This window comes from Lissotriton vulgaris, chromosome 5 (genome assembly GCF_964263255.1).
Source record: "Lissotriton vulgaris chromosome 5, aLisVul1.2, whole genome shotgun sequence".
Classification (NCBI taxonomy): domain Eukaryota; kingdom Metazoa; phylum Chordata; class Amphibia; order Caudata; family Salamandridae; genus Lissotriton; species Lissotriton vulgaris.
Genome location: NC_141693.1, coordinates 157,989,213 through 158,014,666, shown reverse-complemented (window position 1 = coordinate 158,014,666; position 25,454 = coordinate 157,989,213).

The window sequence follows — 25,454 nt, the reverse complement described above, 5'->3', positions numbered from 1 at the left end:
CATTTACATAATAATGTGCCAGTGTGACCTCATATACATCAGACAAACCACACAAAGAATCAAATGCCACAGCAGGATTAAATGTGGAGTCATAGGTGCACCCCTGGTGTAAAGCATTCAACTTCTACACCACACAGTGGGGGGGCACGCTGGCAAGTTATTGAACATGTGGCGTTGATTCCTTGCAGAGGCGACATCTCTAACACTGTATCTCGGAAGGAATTGCAATGGATTGAAAATGTGTACTCTATTGCACATGCTCTCAACACTGTGGAAGACTGGAGGCAAGCATCCTTTTTCTGACCTCATTTTTGTTGTAAAGTTTCTGATATCTTAGCCATGTTTTCTAGAATATACCAGTTTTGGATAGTTTGTTTAGAGAGTTTTTTATCCATGTAAATATGGCTAATGCGATTCTTTCCTTTTACATTGCCTTTCGACACTTGTTGCCAGTTCCTTGATCCCACTGAGGTGTCGCACCACACACACACCGCTCAGTATCACAGTAGGTCTATACAAACGAAGGTTACAAACCAGGTCACATGACAACTTGAGCCATAGGCCTGACCCGTTTGATCGATTTAAACTCATGGCATTCACTCATCCTTTGAGCTACACTTCCCCAGTAGAGACCATTGTTTCCTTTAATTATTTTATGGCCAAGTCCTAGGGTTGCTCCTTGTTCTCTAACCACAAAGTACATCTCAGCAGTTTTGTAGTTTGCTGGGAAAAGATGGAATTCCTTGGCTTGTGGATTGATTAGACATCTATGAATAAGTGACCCATATGATAGGTGTGGGTCCTGGCAGGATGAGGAAACTGAAAAAGAGTAATTATCAGGCACTGTCTATTATGCAGCATTTTACTGGCAAAACCATATAATCTCAAAACCTAATCCCTTCTTCTGGCTATTGTAGTAAACACACGCGATGGTAATGTGTCTGATCTATTCAAGGAAGGAGAGGAGGGTGTTAAGGTAGACACGATTTCAGGAAGATGAACAGAAACACATGGAGAATGGTGATTGTTAAAAGGCATACTAGGTAAAAATATGACAAGCTCTGCACTTAAGCTTAAGGGAAATCAAATGTAGAATCAAACAAGCATCAACAGAACAAGAAGAGGAAGCTTTTTTGAGTCTGTGGGGAATGGGGAGAAGTGGACAGTGTCTGTACGATTTTATAATATGTGAATAGGTTGGCAGCAATCTCCCTGCAGATGATTCCCTAAAACATGGAGAACACTACTAGGGATGTCCCTGGTGATTTGCTCAGTATTACTCATTTTAATTTTCAAAGCCATAAGGCTTACACTTGCTAAAAGAACATTGATTTTTGACCGTCTTTTCTTTCTCCTCATGGAAAACCTTTTTGCTATGCAGAGAAATGCTTTCACCTGCACTTTCACAAACATTCTGCTAACCTCACCAATTATGAGTTGTAACTTTGCATGGAGTAAGGGACGACTGAGGTGCTCTGGGACCACAGTGACAATTGTGGCTCTGGGACCACAGTGACAATTGTGTCTGCTTTGTCACCCCTGAGGCAATTTCATTATGCAGAAGTGGTCAGAGATGCTTGCACTGTGTAAAGCAGCCACCCTCCAAATGCATGAGGCCATGCCACTCTGCAAATCAGGGAATGGTTTTGTCCATGAACTGCACCAGGTTGTAGACACAGATGCTTAGCCACAGAGAATTTCTGTAGGTGCATTAAACCAGCTCAATCAAATCATTAGGCTGGCTGCTGGCACGTGGCCTGTTGTTGATAATCATTTGGTCACGCGAGATTGTGCTTTCCTTGTCCTGTTGAAGGGGTTGCAAAGGTTTTCGGAACCCGAGGTAAAGTCACATGTTGGCATCTCACTTCCCCTTGAAATAGGGCCACTTTTTTAATTTTTTTTGCAGAATGATATAGCGCGAACTCGACTCGAAGGTATTGGAGCGCTTTACATGAGCACCAGTTACGTTACATATGGTGTAATCTGGCGGCCATTTGCAGGTACTGACCCAGGCAGTTGTCTAGCATTGCCTCCATGGAGCACTAGCCTACTCCTTGCCTTGGCCATACCTTGTCAAGAACTCTCGATATATTCTCTCTTGGAGGCATCTGCCTATGTCCCCGTTGCGCGGCCTGCAGACTTTGCAGTGGGCACCTCCGGCCATCGTTGCGAGCACCTCCCTTCCATCACCAATAACCGCGGCTTTCATACGGCCACGCTTCAGCTCCCGCAGAATTCCAACCACTTCTGTATTTATCAAGAGCATCTGTTAAACAATCTGCCGTGGAGCAGTAATGGCGCCATTAGGGCGACGAGAATTGAGAGACGCGTTGGCTGGGAAGGAACAGAAAGCCAGCTGAATTTCTGCTGCTCGCGTTTTGGGGGCTGTGACCTTCACCGCTCCGTACTGACTGATGGCGCCGTTGCTGGGGAAATAATGGACTGTTGCCGCGGTGCCAGCGCTACGGGCCTTCTACCAGGAGATGGATTGGGCGAATGGATCATTGGCGAGAGGCAGCAGGACAAACGAGCGCCCGTCAATCGATCTGACGCGGAGCCGCGCGCGAAGGTGAAGGGCTCTGGGTGCTGAAGGGCATTCGTCTCACGAAGCCCAGAGGTCCAGCCTGCCTGTTGGAGCTTCTCTGGCACCCCTAGATGGGTGCCTCTGGCCGGCAGAGTGGCTCAGTGAGTTGGAAGCTCGCAGCTCACCCAGTGGTGAGCGGACAGGACAGTCCACCAATGGGTCAGTGTTTTAATCCCAGCAAGATCGGCTCAGAGCTCCATCCTTCTGAGACTAGTAAACTGCGCACCATTAAATTAGGAATTTATACTGATTGGACATAGCAGACATGTGGAATGGAGTGTTATATAAAACACAAGCAATTATTGGATTAGCCACGTCAACCCTGCGCAGTCGATAAGTGTGCTTGTGCCAACATTAAGGGGCCTATTAGGATGACGGGCAAACTTTGTCCGCCCGTCATCCTAGCGGAGATTGGGACCTCCCGCCATAAGGGCGGGGGTCCCGTGGGGGGTACTAAGATGACAGTGACGGGCACATACTGCTTTTTTAGCATTGTGGCAGGCGGTGCTCTCAGCACCACCCGCCACAATGCTAAAAATTCATTAATGCATTTGCATAGACAAAGTGGCAGGCACCGCGCGGTGCCTGCCGCTTTGTCTATGCAAATGCAGGGGGGTACCACAGGTACCCCCGTGTGCACCCCCCACCTCTCCTTCACTCTGGGGGCCCGCTGGGGGCCCCCAGAGTGAAGACTGCATGCCTTTCCGTGGCGGCATCGCCGCCGCGGAAAGGCATCTAAAGCAGCCCATCCTAATATGGCTGGCGGTGTCTATTAGACACCCCCACCATATTAAACCTTTTCCGCCCGGTCGCAAGGTGACTGGGGCGGAAAAGCGGCGGACGGTCTTTCCGTCCGCCGCGGTCCCTCCGCCATCCTAATATGGCGTGGGGCATTTAGGTGCGGATGGCGGGCGGATTACCCCCGCCAGGCTGGCGGTGGCTACCGCCAGTCTGGTGGGGGCAATCCGCCCGCCATCCTAATGGGCCCCTTAGTATTTGCCAGGGTAGAAGGACGAATGTGAGAGAAGCCAGAAAACAGCAGAATTGTAAAATGAGTTGCATGTGTTGCTGTGAAGTGGAAGACCCTTTGAAAGGTTGACTGGTCCCCTTTCTGTTGTTTGTTGTTGAATTTGTGTGTTAAGACAGTTCTAATTAGGTGAAACCTTTGCCAAGACTGCGTTATAGGTACAAATGGCAAAATAATCAAGAAATATTTTTACAAAATGTGCTGCATTATGCCACATGATTTGCATTTTTTTCTGTATAATTTAGTCAATCTTGACACATAATTTGGTCCTCCTCTATTGAACAGTTCTCATTGGGCAGATTTAAAGTATGCAAAATTATTATCACTTGCATAGTGCACAATATGTAATTGGCATGGCATCGGAGTGCTTATGGGATGTCTAGGGTAATTTCTAAATAGTTCCATGGTTTCTAAGGCAGACTAGTATCTCACACAGGTTGTAAAGAATATGCTGTAAGTAGTGTCAATGGGTATGTTTGAATGCTAGGTGAGTATATCACCAACAATGAATTGTGGGTATGCATTCTTGGTTTTTGGAAGGTAACAGGAAAGCGGTTGTTGCGGTTACTCGTGTCTCTGTAGGATGGTTGGCATGCATATTGCCTGGCAGAAGTATATGCAAATATAAGGCACTTGGTGATAATGAGTGCTGTTGGGTGTTGTAAGAGCCAATGAAAGGCATTTGAGGTGTTGGATGTACATATTGAACCTGTTCTCTTGTGTAATAGTGCACAATGTATCCTGGTGGGAAGTGCTGCTGTGTGCGCTGCGATACCCAACTATGGGGCATATCTACAAACAGGTAGCTCAATGCAGCGTAGAAAGACAAGTTGCTGCGGTGCACAAACAGGAGAGAGCTGAACAGTGCCATTTGTACCAAGCTATGGAGCTGTTCAGTTCCCTCTATGTGCTGGCGCTCCTGTGGCTGCCTAGAGCTAACTTAGGCAACCTTCCGCCATGGTGAAAGCATGCCTGGGTAATGGGCAATATTGTTTTTGTACAGGAAAGCACACCTTCCTGCCCAAAACAATCCTAAGAGGCATATTGCACTTTCTATTTGTGCTGCAGAATGCAGCACATATGGAAAGAGGAAATAATGAGGGAAAAGTGTTCGGGCCGGTAGGATTAGCATAATTCTTGCATGTACACGAATCCTTTTTTTCCTAAAGTTGCCTTCACTTAGCCACATTAATGCTTGACACACATTTTGCATTTGTGACACTTGGACTGGTTTTGCAGAAACACTGAACTTGCTGACATAGAACACTTCGTAAGAATAGTAGCATACTGTCTTGGCATTAGTGCATGGTCTCTGACTTGTGAAATAAAATGTGTTCATTATTACACATATATGGTGACACAGCTATCTGTAGAACACAAACAATGGTTGCTTGATCACAATCTCAGCCCAAGGCAAGGATGACATTTTATATATATATATATATATATATATATATATATATATATATATATATATATATATATATATATATATATATATATATATATATATATATTACCTACTGGCTATCGCCAGTAGGTATATATAGTTAGAATTTTTTCCCTATGGGACTTTTGAAAATTCTATGTCTAATAACTTTGGCGTTTGTGGACGGAATCGGCTGAAATTTTCAGGAAAATGGCACATTTTGTTTCTGAGCAGCCCCTGAAAATTTGGTGGGGTTTCGTCAAGGGGGGGCTGAGAAAAAAGGGGGGTCCCAAAACACGTTTTTTGCATTGAGTTTTCCATAGGGCGGTTGGACTCACTTTTAGCTCGAACGGCTGAATGGATTTGCACGAAACTTGGCAAAATTGTAGGGACTGTTAGCCCGATGTGCCTTTGCTAGGTCTCAATATATGTGCTCCAGTAGTTTTTGAGAAATTAACGTTCAAACCAAGATATATATCTGTAACAGCGCTCTGGGCAGCGATCTGGTCCGCTTACTTTTCGCTTATCGGAACTTTGCGCGCAGAAAGCTGATTGGCTCTCCGGTGTCTGTCAACATTCTAAACAGTCCGGAGCGGACGCCATCTTGTCTCTCGGTAGGATCGAGAGAGAAGAAGAGGTGGAAAACGAAGGGGGAATTTAATGAAAGGGGCAAGGTATCCCCCTCTTGACCCCCTAGGAATGTTGTTGGGGTTATTAAAGGGTCCCGTGGGGAAAATAAAAAAAAAATGATTTTTCACGGTAGAAGCGCGGCCGCGAACTGGTAGCGAAACGGGAATTCGCCATTTTGTGCTTCGTAAATTAAATTACTAGTTATAAGTGGGTGCGGGAGACGTATCCTAATCCCCTATGTTTCCTGAGGGTGGGTGAGGAGGCTGATATATGTTGATACATCTCTTCCAGCGGCTGTGCGTGAGCTTTTTTTTTTTTTGTTGCTGCGTGACAGTCCGGAGCGGCCGCCATCTTGTCTCTCGGTAGGATCGAGAGAGAAGAAAAGGTGAAAAACTAAGGGGGAATTTAATGAAAGGGGGCAAGGTATCCCCCTCTTGACCCCCTAGGAATGTTGTTGGGGTTATTAAAGGGTTCCGTGGGGAAAATAAAAAAAAAATGATTTTTCACGGTAGAAGCGCTTCACGGGCCGCGAACTGGGCCGCAAACTGGTAGCGAAACGGGAATTCGCCATTTTGTGCTTCGTTAATTAAAGTACTAGGTATAAGGGGGTGCGGGAGACATATCCTAATCCCCTATGTTTCCTGAGGGTGGCTGAGGAGGCTGATATATGTTGATATATCTCTTCCAGCGGCTGCGCCATCTTGCCTTTTTTCGAATGCCACAATTTTGTCGTGCACGGCAGCCATTTTAGATGCCAGGCTGGTTCCAGGCTATCACCTAACCCTGCGGATGTAGTTTATGGCCCCAGCTGTAGAGAATTCAGACATGCCAATCCTCCTGATTCAGGCGTGTGAGTACTGATTTCAGTGCTAGTCTCCCGCCTCCCGATTTCTGCAAGCAAAAACCCGGGGGCATATTACGAACAACTAGCGATAATTTTTGTCTCTAACTTGTTTAGAGACAAAAATTATCGCCGCACATCGGCGATTTTTATCGCAGATAAACCTTGCTATTATCGCAGAAAAGTCAGCGATATTCATGTATTATCGACCTAATGCTCTTAGCCATGTTATCCACCTCCCATTGAAAACATGGCTAAGAACTGCTCAGGGCAGGTGTTAGATTTTGGAGATATTCGCGCTTAGCGCGAATATCTCCAAAAGTTGGTAATAGAAGGTAGCGATGTTAGGGACTGTTTCCAGTCGCTAACATCTTGGCACGCCACTTTGCATGTCATTAGTGATAAGTATCACTGACATGCAAAGCGGGGCCCAAGATGGTCGCTATCTCCTTTTAGCTGTCACTAACTGGTGTTAGCGACAGCTTGATAATAGGGAAATAATTTTATCTCCGCTTTCATGGTTTTTAAAGCCAAAAAAGCGGAGATAAACCCCCTTGATAATATGCCCCACGATTCCTTGGGGGTTTCAGCTGACAGGGCTTGGTATTGTGTTACATGGTAATTTTTCCATGAAACGTAAGAGGGTCGATGCAGGGGTTCTAGAAGAGGTGATAAACCATTTAAGCCTCATGAACAAGCGCATGGTCTTTAAAAGATTTGTGAAGTACTCGGGGCGGCGGTGTGTGTGTGCCCTCTTTCAGGAGCGGGCGGGGGGGCACTGCCAGCAACTTGCCAGGTCAGGTAGTGTTCAACACGTGCATCACCCTTTCTCTGCCTGCTATTGCGCTCCATGCTTCGGAAAGGTAAGAAAAAGAACGTGCATTTGAGTTTGAAATGTCCGATCCTGCAGCAGCACACTTCCAAAGCCCACACATGACAATAACCCGATTCAAGGCCCCATTCACCCGTTTTTAAAAAAATAGATAACACTCCAACAAAGTAAGGTTATAAAACTTTATTAACTACTAACTTTAACAAACGGAACAAAAACTAAAAACATTTAAACATTTCTCAACACAAAAAGCAACAATGGTTAGAAGCTGTCTTTTGTGCGAATAGTCCCAAGGCAGCACAACGTGCAGAGTTCTGGACGGCACCCAGGTGATGTCGCCTGGGTGCCGCACTGGTTTAGGGATCCTACAATGCTGCTCCGAAAATTGGCGTGGGGCGTCCCGGGTGGGGCGGGGGGAGGCCTCGTCAGTAGCGGTCTGTTGTGCGAATAGTCCCAAGGCAGCACAACGTGCAGAGTTCTGGACGGCACCCAGGTGATGTCGCCTGGGTGCCGCACTGGTTTAGGGATCCTACAATGCAGCACAGAAAAACAGCGTGGGGCGTCCCGGGTGGTGCGGGGGGAGGCCTCGTCAGTAGCGGTCTGTGTCCAGTGTCACATGGCTGACACAACATGTACGACAGGCACCCAGGTGATGTCCAGTAAACTGCCGCACTGGTTTTGGTATCCTACAATGCTGCTCCGAAAATTGGCGTGCGGCGGCCCGGGGGGGGTCGTGGGGGAGCCGGCGTGAACGGGCCTCCCCAGGTGGCGGCCATCTAGCTGAGTTGCGCTCGCTCTTGTGGCCACAGCGTCTCGCTCACCATGTTGTTGAGTTGCTCCCACTCTTGCAGTGCAGCGATAGGCGGCTGCCACATGGCTCTTAAAATGGCGGACGGCTCCTCGGTTTTGGGCCTGGTCCACTGAAATGGCCCTGGGACACTTTGGAACTCGGACGCTTGCCTGCTAGGGCTTGGGCTCCATTCTCGAAAAGCGTCCCCTCAGCCGTGAAGATTGTATAAAAGTCTTGGGGGCCCCCGACTCCCGCAGGCTTCCGGTGGGGAGCGGCTGCCATGATTGCTCGCGGAATGACCACGACGGAGCCACGAGATGGTGGTGCTCTCATGCTGACGCCAGCTTCAGTCTGAATGATCCAGAAACAAGGTGGGGCTTTCATCGTTTGGGAAAAAAAAATGTTCTAAACCAATGAAAAGTGTTATTTTTAGGTCATATGACCAAGCCTTCCATCTTTAGGAAACCAAAAGTAAAATGAACCAATGAAAAGTTTTATAAACAAGTCACATGACCTGTTATGCGACATAGGGCTACAAAAAGCGTAGAAAATCCGTTGGCACGTGAGGCGGCGTCAGTAGCGGACCGATGTGCGAATAGGCCGAAGGCAGCACAACGCGCCGAGATCCGGATGGCACCGAGGTGGTGTCCAGCAAATTGCCGCACTGGTGTGGCCATCCTACAATGCTGCGCCGAAAGACGGCGTGTCCAGCTGAATTGCGGTCACTGTTGCGGTACAGTGACTCGAACGCGCCGAGATCCGGATGGCGCCGAGGTGGTGTCCAGCAAATTGCCGTACTGGTGTGGCCATCCTACAATGCTGCGCCGAAAGACGGCGTGTTCAGCTGAGTTCCGGTCACTCTTCCGGCACAGTGACTCGAACGCGCTGAGATCCGGATGGCACCGAGGTGGTGTCCAGCAAGTGTGGCTGCACTGGTGTGGCCATCCTACAATGCTGCGCCGAAAGTCGGCGTGGGGTGCCCCGTTGGCTTATGAGGTGATGTCAGTAGTGGACTGATGTGTGAATAGGTCGGAAGCAGCACAAGGCGCCAAGATCCGAATGGCAAGTCCTGGATGTTGAGTGCCTCAGTTGAGATTTCTGAGCAGTGCTTGTAGGACTGTCTGAAGCTTATTTGCACCTGCTGCAGCTTCACTAGGTCCGGCGGAACTTTTTGCCTTTTCCTTTCTGCTTCTTTTCCTACAATGCGTTTCATCTGAAGACACGACCAGGTCCCTGAATGTGTGCAGGGGGACGCTATTGATTGAATGAACGCGCCGAGATCTGGATGGCACCGAGGTGGTGTCCAGCAAATTGCCGCACTGGTGTGGCCATCCTACAATGCTGCGCCGAAAGTCGGCGTGGGGTGCCCCGTTGGTTTATGAGGTGATGTCAGTAGCGGACCGATGTGTGAATAGGTCGGAACCAGCACAAGGCGCCCTGCACTGTTGAGCCTTTTTCAATGTCTGTTTTTTGTTGTTTCCCCTCCATCAAAAACAAAACAAAAATACAAGGCGCCAAGATCCGAATGGCAAGTCCTGGATGTTGAGTGCCTCAGTTGAGAGTTCTGAGCAGTGCTTGTAAGACTGTCTGAAGCTTATTTGCACCTGCTGCAGCTTCACTAGGTCCGGCGGAACTTTTTCCTTTTCCTTTCTGCTTCTTTTCCTACAATGCGTTTCATCTGAAGACACGACCAGGTCCCTGAATGTGTGCAGGGGGACGCTATTGATTGAATGAAAATGGCGGCTTGACACAAAGCTGACTCAAGCGTTACTGTTGGTGCTATACAGACAAAAATTGGTTTTCAGTTTGTACATTCTTCAGGTTTTTTTTTTCCATCCAAGTCTGATTGAGAGTTTGTAGAAAAATGGCTTCAGATTTTCCACATACTACTCTTCAACATTCTTCCTAAATGTAACAATGTGAAACTCACTAGGAGAATGGCTGTTTCTGTTTCCTTTCAAAATGCTGCCACCAATATTTTCTGAATGGAAGACACCATCTTGTAGCATAAAGGGCCGAAAGGGGTTCTGGTCTGGCCGATGGTTGGTGGAGACATTTTGACTATATCTTGGACCTGCCCGGCCTCGCCCAAAATGGCGCTGGTATAAATGGGACTCCTAACTCTTTGCCCGCAAATGTATATCTAGAAAATGTTATTGTAAGTGGCCCTGTCGTATTTTAATTACAAAATGTACGTCCACCGATTCCGCAACTGTTAGACACCTTTGTTCTTGTCACCTAATGGCCCGCTCGTTACGTTCTTCTACAGTGTAAATGTCTCCTCATCATATACGATTTCAATTTGCTCCGTGGCCGGCCCACGTGGTTATAGGCCCGTATTTGTATACTGACATTTTCACAATAAAGGTTTTTAAAACAAAACACGGTAGTAGTATTTTCATTTGTAAAGTTTTTACTTTTAGTGACTGTTTTCGAATCAGTAAAAGGCAAGTGAAATAAAGCAGTCCAATTACATGACGGATAAAAGGTATAATATGTAGGAACGCAGTAAAGATAAATGGTCAAGGGCAGTTGTGTTTTTCATGTCTGCAACATAAAGTGATCGATAAGAATCTGATAATCAGGCGTATCGGCGACTAAGACAGCAGGCCGAATCTCTTTTACTAAACGGCTCCGTCATGGAAGGAAGAAACGCCCTTTTTCTCGAAAAAGGAATATATTTTACTTGCAAGACAGTTGTAAATTTTCCGGGAAAGTACATTAGCCTGGAATATTATAACATATGTTTGAAAAAAAAATATTGTTCGAAAATAATAAAAAGCGTAATTTTTAGGTCATATGACCAAGCTTTTCATCATTAAATTAACAAAAGTAAAATGAACCAATGAAAAGTTTTATTAACAAGTCACATGACCTGTTATGCTTACGTTACGCGCTGCGCGCCGCGCCTCGGATCACTTCCGGGTGCGCTAACGCGGCGTGTCATAAAACGCATTACGCGACAACGTAGGTCAAGAATATAGTCAAAATGTCTCCACCAACCAGCGTTCGGAACACAACCCCTTTCAGCAGTCCAAAAAGTTCTGTTAAATGACAACAGAGGGGACAGGCAACAAGAACCATCAGTCAAAGAGGGGAGGGCAAGTTCTTCTCTTCCGGGTCATGTTGGGGCGCTACCGGAACTGATCGAATTGGTAGTCTACAGTGTTATTGGATGTTTCAGACTAAAGCTGGCGTCAGCATGAGAGCACTACCATCTCGTAGCTCCGTCGTGGCCATTCCACGAGCAATCATGGCAGCCGCTCCCCACCAGAAGCCTGCGGGAGTCGGAGGCCCCCAAGACTTTTGTAGAATCTTCACGGCTGAGGGGACGCTTTTCGAGAATGGGACCCAAGCCCTAGCAGACAAGCGTCCGAGTTCCAAGGTGTCCCAGGGCCATTTTAGTGGACCAGGCCCAAAACCGAAGAGCCGGCCGCCATTTTGAGAGTCCTGTGGCAGCCGCCTATCGCTGCACCGCAAGAGCGGGCGCATCTCAACTACATGGTGAGCGAGACGCTGTAGTCGCAAGAGCGGGCGGAAAACAGCTGAATGGCGGAAGAGGCACAGTGTAGCAAAAGCGGGCGGAATGGCAACTAAAACGATAAAGGGGCGCCCCACTACAGCTTGTCTTCAGGTCAAACGGATTGTGGGACAAGGTCCAGAATTGAAGAGTCATCAAAAGGCAAAAAGTTCCGCCGGACCCCGGGAGCCGGCCGCCTATGTCGGGGGCGATCTCAGGCTACACCAGTGCTATAAGACTTGGGGAGGGTGTCGGAGCCAAGCGTCTTCTCTGAGTCCATGGCCATCACACCGCCCCTCAGGGGCCTCCGTCAAGCTGTTTAGGAAGGTAACATATCACATTGTTTTCTAATGCAGTCAGGTCCACAAACGACACTCACTTACTTTGAGAATAGTGAAGCTGCAGTAGGTGGAAATAAGCTTCAGACAGTGTTACAAGCGCTGCTCAGAACTCTTAACTATGGCACCCAACATCCAGAACTTATGCTATTTGAGAATGGTAGTGACATCGAAGCATCTCAGGGACCAAAACCATTAACGTACTTTCACGTATGAAAATCTTACTTGGGGAGGGGGCAGGAACGAAGCGTCCCCTCCCAGTCAGCGCCACCACACCGTATGTTGAAAATCTGAAGCCATCGTTCTACAAAGTCAACCAAACTTGGATTGAAAAATCTAGAAAAATGTACAAACTGAAAACCAGTTTTGGTCTGCATAGCATCAGTAACAACGCTTGAGTCAGCTTTGTGTCAAGCCGCCATTTTGATTCAACAAAGCACAGGCATTGAAAAAGGCTGAAATTCAGAACTCTAAACTATGGCACCCAACATCCAGGAGCTTGCTATCCGGATCTTGGAGCCTTGTGCTGTTTTCGATCTATTCACACATCGGTCCACTACTGACATCATCTTATAAACCAACGTTATGTAAATAGTTTTTTAATAAAATGTTTTACCCTGTTTCTTTGCTGGTGTGTTGTCTATATTTTTAATATTTGCATAGGGTTTGTCGTTATTTTGTGCGGGATGGGTGATGGAGCCGAGCTGTCTTGCAGCCCTCATGGTGTGGAGCTCAGTTCATCTCACTATTTTCGTATTTCTCAAGAAGGGTTGTTCCTAATATTTCTATTTTAGCGAGGTCAAAAAGAGATCCAATTAGTGGCCTACTGATTTTGCTCGATTACTTTTATTTTTTTACACGATTTTTCACTATCTGCAAAGACTAAACAGAGTATTGCGACTTTGTGCTTGTTTGTAAATAGAGAATGATCCAAAGAGAACCAATTCTAAAACAGTAAATGCTTGGACAACAATCAATCAAATGGAGAGACAAGGAGGCACGACGGATTACAACGGGGGTAAAGGCCTGCGTTAACTACCCTTCAGTATCTGCAAAGAGAGAGTACTACTAAGGCAAAAGAGGGGAGGGGGGGGGGGCAGCGTTCAAAGCACATCAGCGTGCATAAATACGAAAATGTTTTTATCTATCACGTACTTGACATTTTAAAGCTTTTCATATTTGCTATTAAAAAACCAATGAAATTCACAGAAAAAACCATAGGTTATAGTGGATATATAGTTAGGAATTTGCATTTACAAAACCTTGAAAATTCAATGAAAAAACCATAGGTTATAGGCCATATATAGTTAGGAATTAGCATTTACAAAACCTTATTTTACTCGCATAAAACCATTGAAATTCCATATATAGTTAGCTAACTATAAGCGCTAACTATATATCGCGCACCCGCAATCCACTGCTGATGATGTCACATATTACATCATTCATGACATGGTCAGTGACATCACTGATGACATCACTGATGACATCTCAAATGACATCACTGATGACAACTCAAATGATATCAATGATGACATCTCAAATGACATCACTGATGACATCACTGATGACAACTCAAATGACATCACTGATGACATCTCATTTGTCATCACTGATCACATCACTCATGTGATAATACAATGAACCTCTTCAGACTCTAATATAACCTTACATACACTCAGTATAAACAGACACTCACAGACTGTCACTCATCCATGGAGTTACTCACACACCTAGTCAGTCATGCAAAGAATCAATCACACCTCCATTTCCTCAACTATACAGTTATACACATCTTACTTATTCAAACATATAATAACACATATTTACTCTCTTATATAATCCCTGATACAAGCTCACAGTGATCGATACAGCCACTCACACATTCACTGGCTCTTATGTTCAGTTATTTATATATCTCAACTCTCACATGTATTGTGTTTTACATACGTACTTACTTGCACATGTAGCAATGAGAAATCCATTCACTCACCAACACACCCATGCACAGTCAACCGCCCATATAGCTGTTTCCACATGCACTCTTGAACTCATACTCCTAGTGAATCAACTGCTTACACATCTATGCACAGAGTCACGCACCTCCCAGCCACCCACACACACACTCAGCCTCCCATTCAAATATTTGGGCAACCAATCAATAACCCATATGGCCACTCTTATAGCTACTGATCAACACATGCAGCAGCTTACACAACAACAAACATACTGATGCACGAATTAAGACAGTTTAGTCACTAACCCATGTACTCAGTGAGACACATTTAATCACTCACTCATACAGTCAGTCATGCACCTACTAAATTCTTCATCCAGACACTTATACATCCACTCATTCTTCAATATGTGAAACATATTTAAACTTTACAGACACATACAATCACTGGATGTTGTGATCAGTGATGTCATCAGTGATGTCACTGACCATGTCATGAATGATGTAATATGTGACATCATCAGCAGTGGATTGCGGGTGCGCGATATATAGTTAGCGCTTATAGTTAGCTAACTATATATGGAATTTCAATGGTTTTATGCGAGTAAAATAAGGTTTTGTAAATGCTAATTCCTAACTATATATGGCCTATAACCTATGGTTTTTTCATTGAATATATATATATATATATATATATATTAGTTGCACTAACTATATATCGCGCACCCGCAATCCACTGCTGATGATGTCACATATTACATCATTCATGACATGGTCAGTGACATCACTGATGACATCACTGATGACATCTCAAATGACATCACTGATGACATCTCAAATGACATCACTGATGACATCACTGATGACATCTCATTTGACATTACTGATCACATCACTGATGATATCATTCATGTGATAATACGATGAACCTCTTCAGACTCTAATATAACCTTAGATACAATCAGTGTAAACAGACACTCACAGACTGTCACTCATCCATGGAGTTACTCACACACCTAGTCAGTCATGCAAAGAATCAATCACACCTCCATTTCCTCAACTATACAGTTATACAAACTTTACTTATTCAAACATATACTAACACATATTTACTCTCTTATACAATCCCTGATATAAGTTCACAATGATCCATACAGCCACTCACACATTCACTGGCTCTTATGCACAGTTATTTATATATGTCAACTCTCACATGTACTGTGTTTTACATATGTACTTACTTTGACATGTAGCACTGAGATATCTATTCACTCACCAATACACTCATGCACACAGTCAACCGCCCATACAGCTGTTTCCACATGCACTTTTGAAACCATACATCTAGTGAATCAACTGCTCACACATCTATGCACAGAGTCATACACCTCCCAGCCACCCACACACACACTCAGTCTCCCATACAAATACTTGGGCAACCAATCAATAACCCATATAGTGACTCATATAGCTACTTATCAACACATGCAACAGTTTACAGAACAACAGACATAATGATGCACAAATTAAGACAGTTTAGTCACTAACCCATGCACTCAGTGAGACACATTTAATCACTCACTCATACAGTCAGTCATGCACCTACTAAATCCTTCATCCAGACACTTATACATCCACTCATTCTTCAATATGTAAGACATATTTTAACTTTACAGAAACATACAGTCACTGGATGTTGTCATCAGTGATGTCATCAGTGATGTCATTTGAGATGTCATCAGTGATGTCATCAGTGATGTCACTGACCATGTCATGAATGATGTAATATGTGACATCATCAGCAGTGGATTGCGGGTGCGCGATATATAGTTAGTGCAACTAACTATATATGGAATTTCAATGGTTTTGTGTGAGTAAAATAAGGTTTTGTAAATGCGAATTCCTAACTATATATGGTCTATAACCTATGGTTTTTTCAGTGAATTTTCAAGGTTTTGTAAATGCTAATTCCTAACTATATATGGTCTATAACCTATGGTTTTTTCAGTGAATTTTCAAGGTTTTGTAAATGCTAATTCCTAACTATATATGGTCTATAACCTATGGTTTTTTCAGTGAATATATATATATATATACATACATATATAAACATATATCATCTGTATATCTATATAAATACAAACATAAATGCATGCATACATATACTTATATGCATACAGATGCATGTTATTTACATGAAAGTTGAAAAAACACTAATAAAAGCAAAGCTAAAAAGCCACCTCATTACAAACAGAATGGCTTTAACTTAAACGAGGGCGAGATCTATTGCATTTTCAATGCTTGTTTACTTTGGTTCCATCAAGAAGGCATTCAGATGTGTCACACATTTGCCATAAATTCTGAATGTTAGCACTCTAGTTGCACATTAGATCACTGTAGTAAAGCTACTGCTCACCAGGGACGTCTGCTGCTGGTATTCAAAGTGCATGTTTCAGTCTGCATGTCAGAATTTTTTTAATGAAATAGAAGAGGATTTGAGAAGTCACTCAAAATGATCCCTAATTTTTCTTTCTGAAGCACTAATCATACTTTCTATGGCAAAATTAACCCCCTCATGTTGTTCCTTTTTAAATTGAGTGTTTTCAGACTTACCACTTCATTCCAATCAAGATGGCTTCTGGTGTGCCATACTTTTGTCATAAGTAAGACTGTTAGCGCTCTAGTTGTTCTTTAGAACACTCTGGGACATTCTGTCATTGGGCTATACTTGGGGTACATCTGGGTGATATTTGGGCTACATTTAGGCTCTTTTGTCTCTGGTGGCCATCTTGGGAGACTGTATGTCAGAATTTTTTAATGAAATTGAAGAGGGTTTGAGAAGTCACTCAAAATGTGCCCTAATTTTTCTTTCTGCAGCACTAATCATAATTCATATGGCAAAATATACCCCCTCATTTTGTTCCTTTTTAAATTAAATGTTTTAAGAGTTACCACTTTATTCCAATCAAGATGGCTTCAGGTGTGCCATACCTTTGTAATAAGTAGGACTGTTAGCGCTCTAGTTGTTCTTTAGAACACTCTGGGACATTCTGTCATTGGGCTATACTTGGGCTACATCTGGGTGATATTTGGGCTACATTTGGGCTCTTTTGTCTCTGGTGGCCATTTTGGGAGACTGCATGTCAGAATTTTTTAATGAAATAGAAGAGGATTTGAAAAGTCACTCAAAATGTGCCCTAATTTTTCTTTCTGCAGCACTAATAATACCTTCTATTGCATAATATACCCCCTCATTTTGTTCCTTTTTAAATTAAATGTTTTAAGAGTTACCACTTTATTCCCATCATGATGGCTCCAGGTGTGCTATACCTTTGTAATACGTAGGACTGTTAGCGCTCTAGTTGTTCTTTAGAACACTTTAGGAGGCTGCAGTAGAGCACAAAGGAATCAACTGACAGTCTCTGTCCTTGTTGGATGTACATGTTTTACTGAGAATGTCAGACTTCATTTTCACATGACTGAGAAAGATATTGTGAATTTACAGAAAATATGCTTTCAGTTTAGCTTATAGATCCCCTTCCAAACCACTGTGGGAAAATCATGAGATATTAGTTTTCTTTCAAACAATATTCATGATATCACAGCAGAAGGTTTTTTCACATGGTAAAATCACCTTAGAACCCACCACAATCCCTAAAACGAGTATGGTACCATCAACAAATGATTTATAATGTAACTAAAGTCCTAAAACCCTCTATTAACTACAATGCTTTTTAATGAGGTGCTATCATGTATATTGGTCCCAAGATGGCTGCCAACACTTCTTGGATGAAGTGCTGATAGCCAATCAGATCAGATGTGTGGTTAGGCTCCGCCCAGATATATATCTTTTTTTGAACCTAAATTACTCAAAATCCACTGGAGCACATATATTGAGACCTAGCAAAGGCACATCGGGCTAACAGTCCCTACAATTTTGCCAAGTTTCGTGCAAATCCATTCAGCCGTTCGAGCTAAAAGTGAGGCCAACCGCCCTATGGAAATTAACATGGGAAAAACGCATTTTGGGACCCCCCTTTTTTCTCGGCCCCCCCTTGATGAAACCCCCCCAAATTGTCAGGGGCTGCTCAGAAACAAAATGTTCCATTTTCCTGAAAATTTCAGCCAATTCCGTCCACAAACGCCAAAGTTATTAGACATAGAATTTTCAAAAATCCCATAGAGAAAAAATCCTAACTATATATACCTACTGGCGACCGCCAGTAGGTAATATATATATATATATATATATATATATATATATATATATATATATATATATATATATATATATATATATATATATATATATATATATATATATATATATATATATATATATATTTATATATCCTTTTGTTCTTAACATAATCAGATGAGACACTTCTGCTGAACTTAAGTGGTTTCTGCATTCTCGTGCTTTCACCTGGTAGCTAACTGATGTCCCCTTGAGGGTACAGAGCAGGAATATCGTCGTAAAAATATCGACTAACCTAAATATCGCTGCAAAAATATCTACAGGAAGAAATATCGATGACAAAAATTTCGTCTGACCAGAATATCGACAGACAGGTAAGTAATATCGTTAACATTAATATAGTTGTAATAAATATCGTTTACAAAAACATAGTTTACAATAATATCGTTTTTTAAATAATTATAAGTAATGTAGTGTTTTAATGAATATTTGTAGTCAAAGTAGTATTTTTAGTAGTATATTATTATTTAATAATGTATTTTCAGTTGAATTTAGTATTAATACTTCCGTAGCGGGTTGTGGGTTTATAGGGGAGTAGGGTGGGAAGTAATTTAAATATAATGAAATAATACATTAATTAATGTTTTAAATGAATATAAATAGTGTAATAAATAATAGTTAATTCATTTCAATTAGTTAATTGAATAATAATTATGTAATTAATTATGTTAATTTTTAAATTAATTTAGGTGTGTGTACAGGATTTTTTTAGTGAAAATGTTTTTGGGTAAAGGGGTATTTTTAGGGTTCAGGGTCAGTTTTCAGTTTTTGGGTAAAGGGGTATTTTTAGGGTTCAGGGTCAGTTTTCAGTTTTTGGGTAAAGGGGTATTTTTAGGGTTCAGGGTCAGTTTTCAGTTTTTGGGTAAAGGGGTATTTTTAGGGTTCAGGGTCAGTTTTCAGTTTTTGGGTAAAGGGGTATTTTTAGGGTACAGGGTCAGTTTTCAGTTCTTGGGTAAAGGGGTATTTTTTGGGTTCAGGGTCAGTTTTCAGTTTTTGGGTAAAGGGGTATTTAAATATAATGAAATAATAGATTAATTAATGTTTTAAATGAATATAAATAGTGTAATAAATATTAGTTAATTAATTTCAATTAGTTAATTGAATAATAATTATGTAATTAATTATGTTAATTTTTTAATTAATTTTAGGTGTGTGTACAGGATTTTTTTAGTGAAAATGTTTTTGGGTAAAGGGGTATTTTTAGGGTTCAGGGTCAGTTTTCAGTTTTTGGGTAAAGGGGTATTTTTAGGGTTCAGGGTCAGTTTTGGGTTTTTGGGTAAAGGGGTATTTTAATTATATGTATGTATTATTGTTGTTATATAAAGTAATGTGTAAAATCAATTTATATGTCCACATTTATTTTATCTGCTTTTGTCTATTAATCATTGCAGCCCATATATTCTATACAAGAATCCCTCTGGTTCAATAAATATTGACCCCCCCCAGTTTGTGTATTCTTGGTATAATTCTCTGAGCAAAGGAAAGCACGAGTGACTGAGCGAAAGTTTTAAAGTCAGTCACCACTGTTCCACAGGGAAAAGAGTTGTCATGTTCAGTGGCGGTACGTCTGTTGGATAGGTGCACCATTTTGTAGAAAACTCAGATTTACAAAACTATGTAAATATGTGTTTGAATGAAAATAATTGGACGAATGCACAGGAATACCCATGCACCAGCCACCTAACACCTACCCAGTGTAAATTAAAGCAAGGCAGTGCTCTGTGCAGAGTTGCTGTATTTTGTATTAACTAAACTACACAAAGTTAAAAAATTGACTTTGTATAGCTTAGTAAATGCCAACATGGATTTAGCATTGGGGCTGCTTTACAAAAATGACGCAATAACAATGCAAAATCTTAGAAAATATGGGCTTTTATCTATGCTCTGTTGCATCTGTGTACAATGTTCTCTCTAAGAGTACAACTTGATGATGTGTATGCGCTGTGTAGTTGGTGATGGTGATGTGCATGCTGGTAAGCATGACAGTACCTAACTGTATTATGTTGGATGTGGGTTCACTATTCCTCCTAGCATGTCCTGCTGAGCATTTCGAAGTGTTGTAGTTCAGGCAAATTATTAGCAAAAATAACCCCAGGAATCCAAAAACATGAGATCCAAAGCAAATAGGAATAAGAATATCGGTTAAGTGAGAAGGATGGAGAAAGGATATGGGAGTGACACAAGAGGCAATGAGTAGTGACATACAAAGAACCATAAGGAGAATACAGAGCAAGAAAAGAAAGTGGCAATATTGTGATAATGCTCTATAGCAGGGATTCACAAAGTATGGCCTGGGGGCTCAATGTGGCCCTCCTGACCTTTAATTGAGGCCCCCTGGCAATCAGCAGCACTGGGCTACTGCTCACTTGACAGAGCAGGAACATTCAAAAAGCTGAGAAACAAACAGACATACTTTGTTTACATGTTAAAGGTGGAGAAGTGTGGCTCACTGGTTAGAGCAGGCAGACCCTGAAGCAGAGATCAGACCTGGGACCAGGGTTCAATTCCCGATGCGGCAGGGTCTTGAGCTCAAATGTCCATGGACTTGATAATTCTCGCTTCGGTGCCAGACCTAATCATGGGTTCACACTCTGCAACTCTGGGCATTAAGCTTGCTTAATCTCCACAACGGCCCCCCCATGGCGGGATACCTGGCTTTCACCTTGGGGATGCCCTGTAGGGGCTATTTCACAGGGAAAAGCCAGGACGGGTTCCCAAGGTAAGCGCGGAGATACCCCTTCGGGGGTCGATTCTGGCGCTATATAAGAAACATAATAATAATAACTAAAGTAACGGTTAAGAAAAAAAGAAGGTGTCCTAGAAAACTTATTTTTAGGAACCCCTTTAGTTTTAAAGACATCCTGCACTAACCATTTAAGAACATAATTCACTTTTCTGAAGCTTTGCAGAGAGTTTATTTTATTAACAGGCATGAGCGTTTTACCTCAGTAGATCAGATTGTACCACTGCATTGAGAGGCATTTAGCAGCAGCAATCATTTTCAAAACATGATCTTGAAAACAATCATGTTGTCCCCATTCCGAAAACAATGCCATTAGTAAACGAAGAGGCACGTCATTTGTCAGGTGCACCTTATGTGTAGCCTTGATTGTTATATAATTGGAACAACATTATCGTTTATTAAATAAAACACAAGGGAAGGTTTGTACAGCACAAATCCTGAACTTGTATATTTTAAGGGGCTCTCACAAGTGGTAATGAAGAAATAGTAGGCAAAGTTAAATTAACCAATTACCTTGGATCACACAATTTCATCAAGTTAGGGAAGCTAGGAGTGATACAGGTTTTCTGGTTGCATCTTTTGCAATTCAGCCACTAGATGAGTAGTTCTTTCCCTCTCATGTTTTACATTAGAATGCTTTGACTTTAATGTTGCATGAGATTATAGGGTTGGTGGCAGACAGACGTTCCGTGAAGGCTCTGTTTGTTGCCAAACCATGCATCTGCTTCCTATCCCCCTACGCCCACCTTTCATCATCTGACTCTTGCATTACTGGCATCAGGGCAGCCCTCGGGCATGCCACAGATAGTACTTTGCGGTCTCCGGAGAAATGATTGCGAGTACCAATGCGCTATAGCAAAACATATGTTGTAAAATAGTTGTCAACCTGTGACATGCGAACCCGTGAACATATATGCAGTACAGAATGAAAGGACATGTAATCTTATCATCAGCCACTCAGACAACAAGCATGTATAGAATATAGACACTCAGATGACAGAGATCTATATGATAATAGCCACTCAGATGGCAGAGATTTATATGTATGTATGTGACTTAAGCATGACAAACCTACTTACAAAACAATGGAGAGCTGCAGGAGAGGATGACTCATAGCACTATACTTTAGTAACCTATAATAGCGTAATGTCAGGTCCAATGTATATTTCAAACCTTGAAGACTGGTGCAATAAACATTTGCCACTCGTTCAGTCACATTGAAAACTCACCTCACAAACACTTCAAAAATTCATAAACCCTTGTGTTGCATCCAAGGAACCACAGGAGAAGAAGGTAAACTTAAAGATTAAGTTTAATTAAGAGTTTCAAGTACAGCATTAGATCCATCAGAGTGCACATCCAACAAGCTCCAGTCTTCAACTGAAGATCAGGACAGAACATTCTACTATCACCTAGCAACTAGATGCTAGGATGCAAACATAGGAAAAGCATAAGCAAAGAAGGAAACATAGGATATAACACACCTCCTTTCCCATAATAAAACAAAAGAAATTAAAATAAAGAGATAAAACAAAAGATGAAACAACAATTTACAGACAACATTTCAGGTGATGTAATCATTTAAATATTTCGGTGTAAACTTAATTCTGGAAGATTTTGAACAGGAAGCAGAGACCTCAGAAGGGCCTGAAGCAACTTCACTTTTATCTAAAGAAGTCGAGTTATTATCATCGGAACTGGTCAAAGCAGTGGATTGAAGGGAATCTCCCTCATGAATATTAAGATTGTCAAGGAATGATAGAGCCCCATCAGACACATTGGAACTACATGAAGGAAGATTACATGGAGACAAAGTGTTAGGGTCAACAACATTGGGAATACCGTTTGAATCAGAAACGTCAACAGAAGCAACATCTGAGCCCTTCACTTTTGAAACAGCCCTTTTACTCCACCACTTACCACCAGTAACTTTAACAGCATGTTTGCCGATTTGAACAATAGATGTCTCTGGATAAAACTTTGAGCCTTTGGCCTTACACGGTCTTCGGATTCTAACCTTGTCACCAACGCTTAAAGAAATTTCTTTTACATGTTTATCCAGATCATATCTAACTTTGGACTTGAGCTGAGCAGAGGCAACCTTATCTTTGACAAGATCCAGATCAACAACATCTTTACCTTGAGATGTTTTGTTAACAACCCAACCAGGGGATAACTCATTAAAGGATTGTCTCCCTCTTAATAAGAGGAAAGGTGTCACCCCAGTGGTTGAGTGTGGTGTGTTGTTATACGACCAAACTCTGTCAAAGACAACATCCTGAACACAAAGGCTAGAAGAAATAGCTAGTTGGACTGCGTCCTTCAGGACACGATTCGCTCTCTCCACTAGACCGTTGCCTTGTGGGGAGTACAAAGCAGTGGTAAGGTGTTTAATGGCAAAATTATTCAAAAAACTATTCATTTCATAAGATACAAATTGTACCCCATTGTCCGATACTAAGAACTTGGGAATTCCTTCGGACTGGAAAAGTCTCCTAAGACATTTTATGACATTATGAGTATTGGGCTCTTTTAAAAACTCACAGGCAACCCATTTGGAGTGATAATCTACAATGGTGAGAATAAACCTGAAACCCTGATTTAAACCACCAATGGGCCCTAGAAAATCCATACCTAATTTCTCCCATGGACTGTCAGGGAAAGTGACGGGACACAAGGGTTTGTTAACAGTCCGCAAAGATTTCTCTGCATGAGAACACTCACTGCAGCCATTCAAGAAGGTGTCCACACAGATGTCCATCCCTGGCCACCAATAGTGAAGTCTCAATCTTTTTTTTGTACTTGTGATCCCCCCATGACCTTTATGAGCAATCTCAATAATCTTGTCTCGAATGGAAACAGGAGGAATGAGAGAGACACCTCTCAAAAGGAAATCACCCTCCAAACTTAATTCATCCCTAACCTTGGAAAAAGGAAGAAGATCCTTATCAATAAGATTTTCTCTAGGCCAACCTTCAGCAATATATTTTTTAAGTGTAAGAAAAGAAGAATCCTGCAAAGATTCTTTAATCCAATCGGATTCAGAAACCACATCCTTTGCTAAAACTAGTCCATCCAAAAGATTAACTACTACTTCTTTGTCATCAAGGATAGGAGAAAACTTCAATTCACTTGAAGGGCACCTGGACAAAAAATCTGCCGTGAAGTTCTTTCCACCAGGGATATGTCTCATGACAAAATTGAAATCATAAAGTTTTGAAAGAAGACGACTCAATCTAGGGCTAGCATTCCTTAAGCCTTTATCATTCCAAATAAAAATCAATGGCTTATGATCTGAAATTAGTACAAACTCACGGCCCCAAACATATGTGGAAAAATGTCTGACTCCCCAAACACAAGCTAAAGCTTCTTTTTCGATGGTACTATAATTTCTTTCGGAAGGGGAGAGTTGACGGGAAGCAAAGGCAACAACATTTTCAGTCCCACCATCAGCTTGACTCAGAACAGCACCTAGACCGGTGTTACTAGCATCCACTGTAATGAATGAGAGAGAGTTCCCATCAAAGGGTTTGAGAGCCGGGGCATGTATAATCAATTCTTTTAAGGACTCAAAAGCTACTCTGTGTACTTCGTCCCACACGAATTTGACATTATTCCTAGTAAGTGACCTCAAAGGCTCACTAACATGTGCAAAATTCTGTACAAATCTGGAATAAAATTCACTCAAACCTAAAAATGATCTTAATTGATCCTTATTAACGGGTTGAGCACAATCACGAATGCCTTGTAAAAGATCATGTTTTGGAGCGATGCCTTTGTGAGAGATGGTATGACCAAGGTATTCAACCTCACTAAGAAGAAATTTGCATTTCTGTTTTTTTACAGTCATGCCATGGTCACTTAAAATACCAATAACTTGATCAAGTTTGACAAGATGTTCTTCCACAGTGTTAGAAGAGATCAAAATGTCATCTTGGTAGGCTAAGACATCACGAACTTCCCCAAACAGCTGAAACATAAGTTTCTGAAAAACTGAGGCCGCTGAGGCAAGACCAAAAGGTAATCTCAGATATCTAAACAGACCAAAGGGAGTGTTGAAAGCAGTTAAGTCTTTAGATTCATCACACAGCTCTATTTGGTGATAGGCTGCTCGTAGGTCTATAGTAGAGAAAACCTTTGTACCTCTAAGCTGAGCCAACATATCTTGAATACGGGGAAGAGGAAAACAATCTACCTGAATATTTTTGTTTAGAGCTCTTAGGTCTACACATAGCCTGAGTTCATCACAGTTCTTCTTAAGTGCGACTACAATTGGAGAAACCCACAACGAAGAGTTAATGTTTTCAATGACTCCCTCTTTACTCAGTTGTTGAAGATGGGTCTTCAGTCTTTCCATAATGCTTAGAGGGACATGTCTAACCTTATGAATTACTGGAACAGCATCAGGCTTCAAAATAATTTTATGTTCGTAGCCTTTAACTGAACCAAGATTGTCAGAGAAAACATTGTTGTATTTCTTTATGATACTTTCTAGAGAAAGTTCT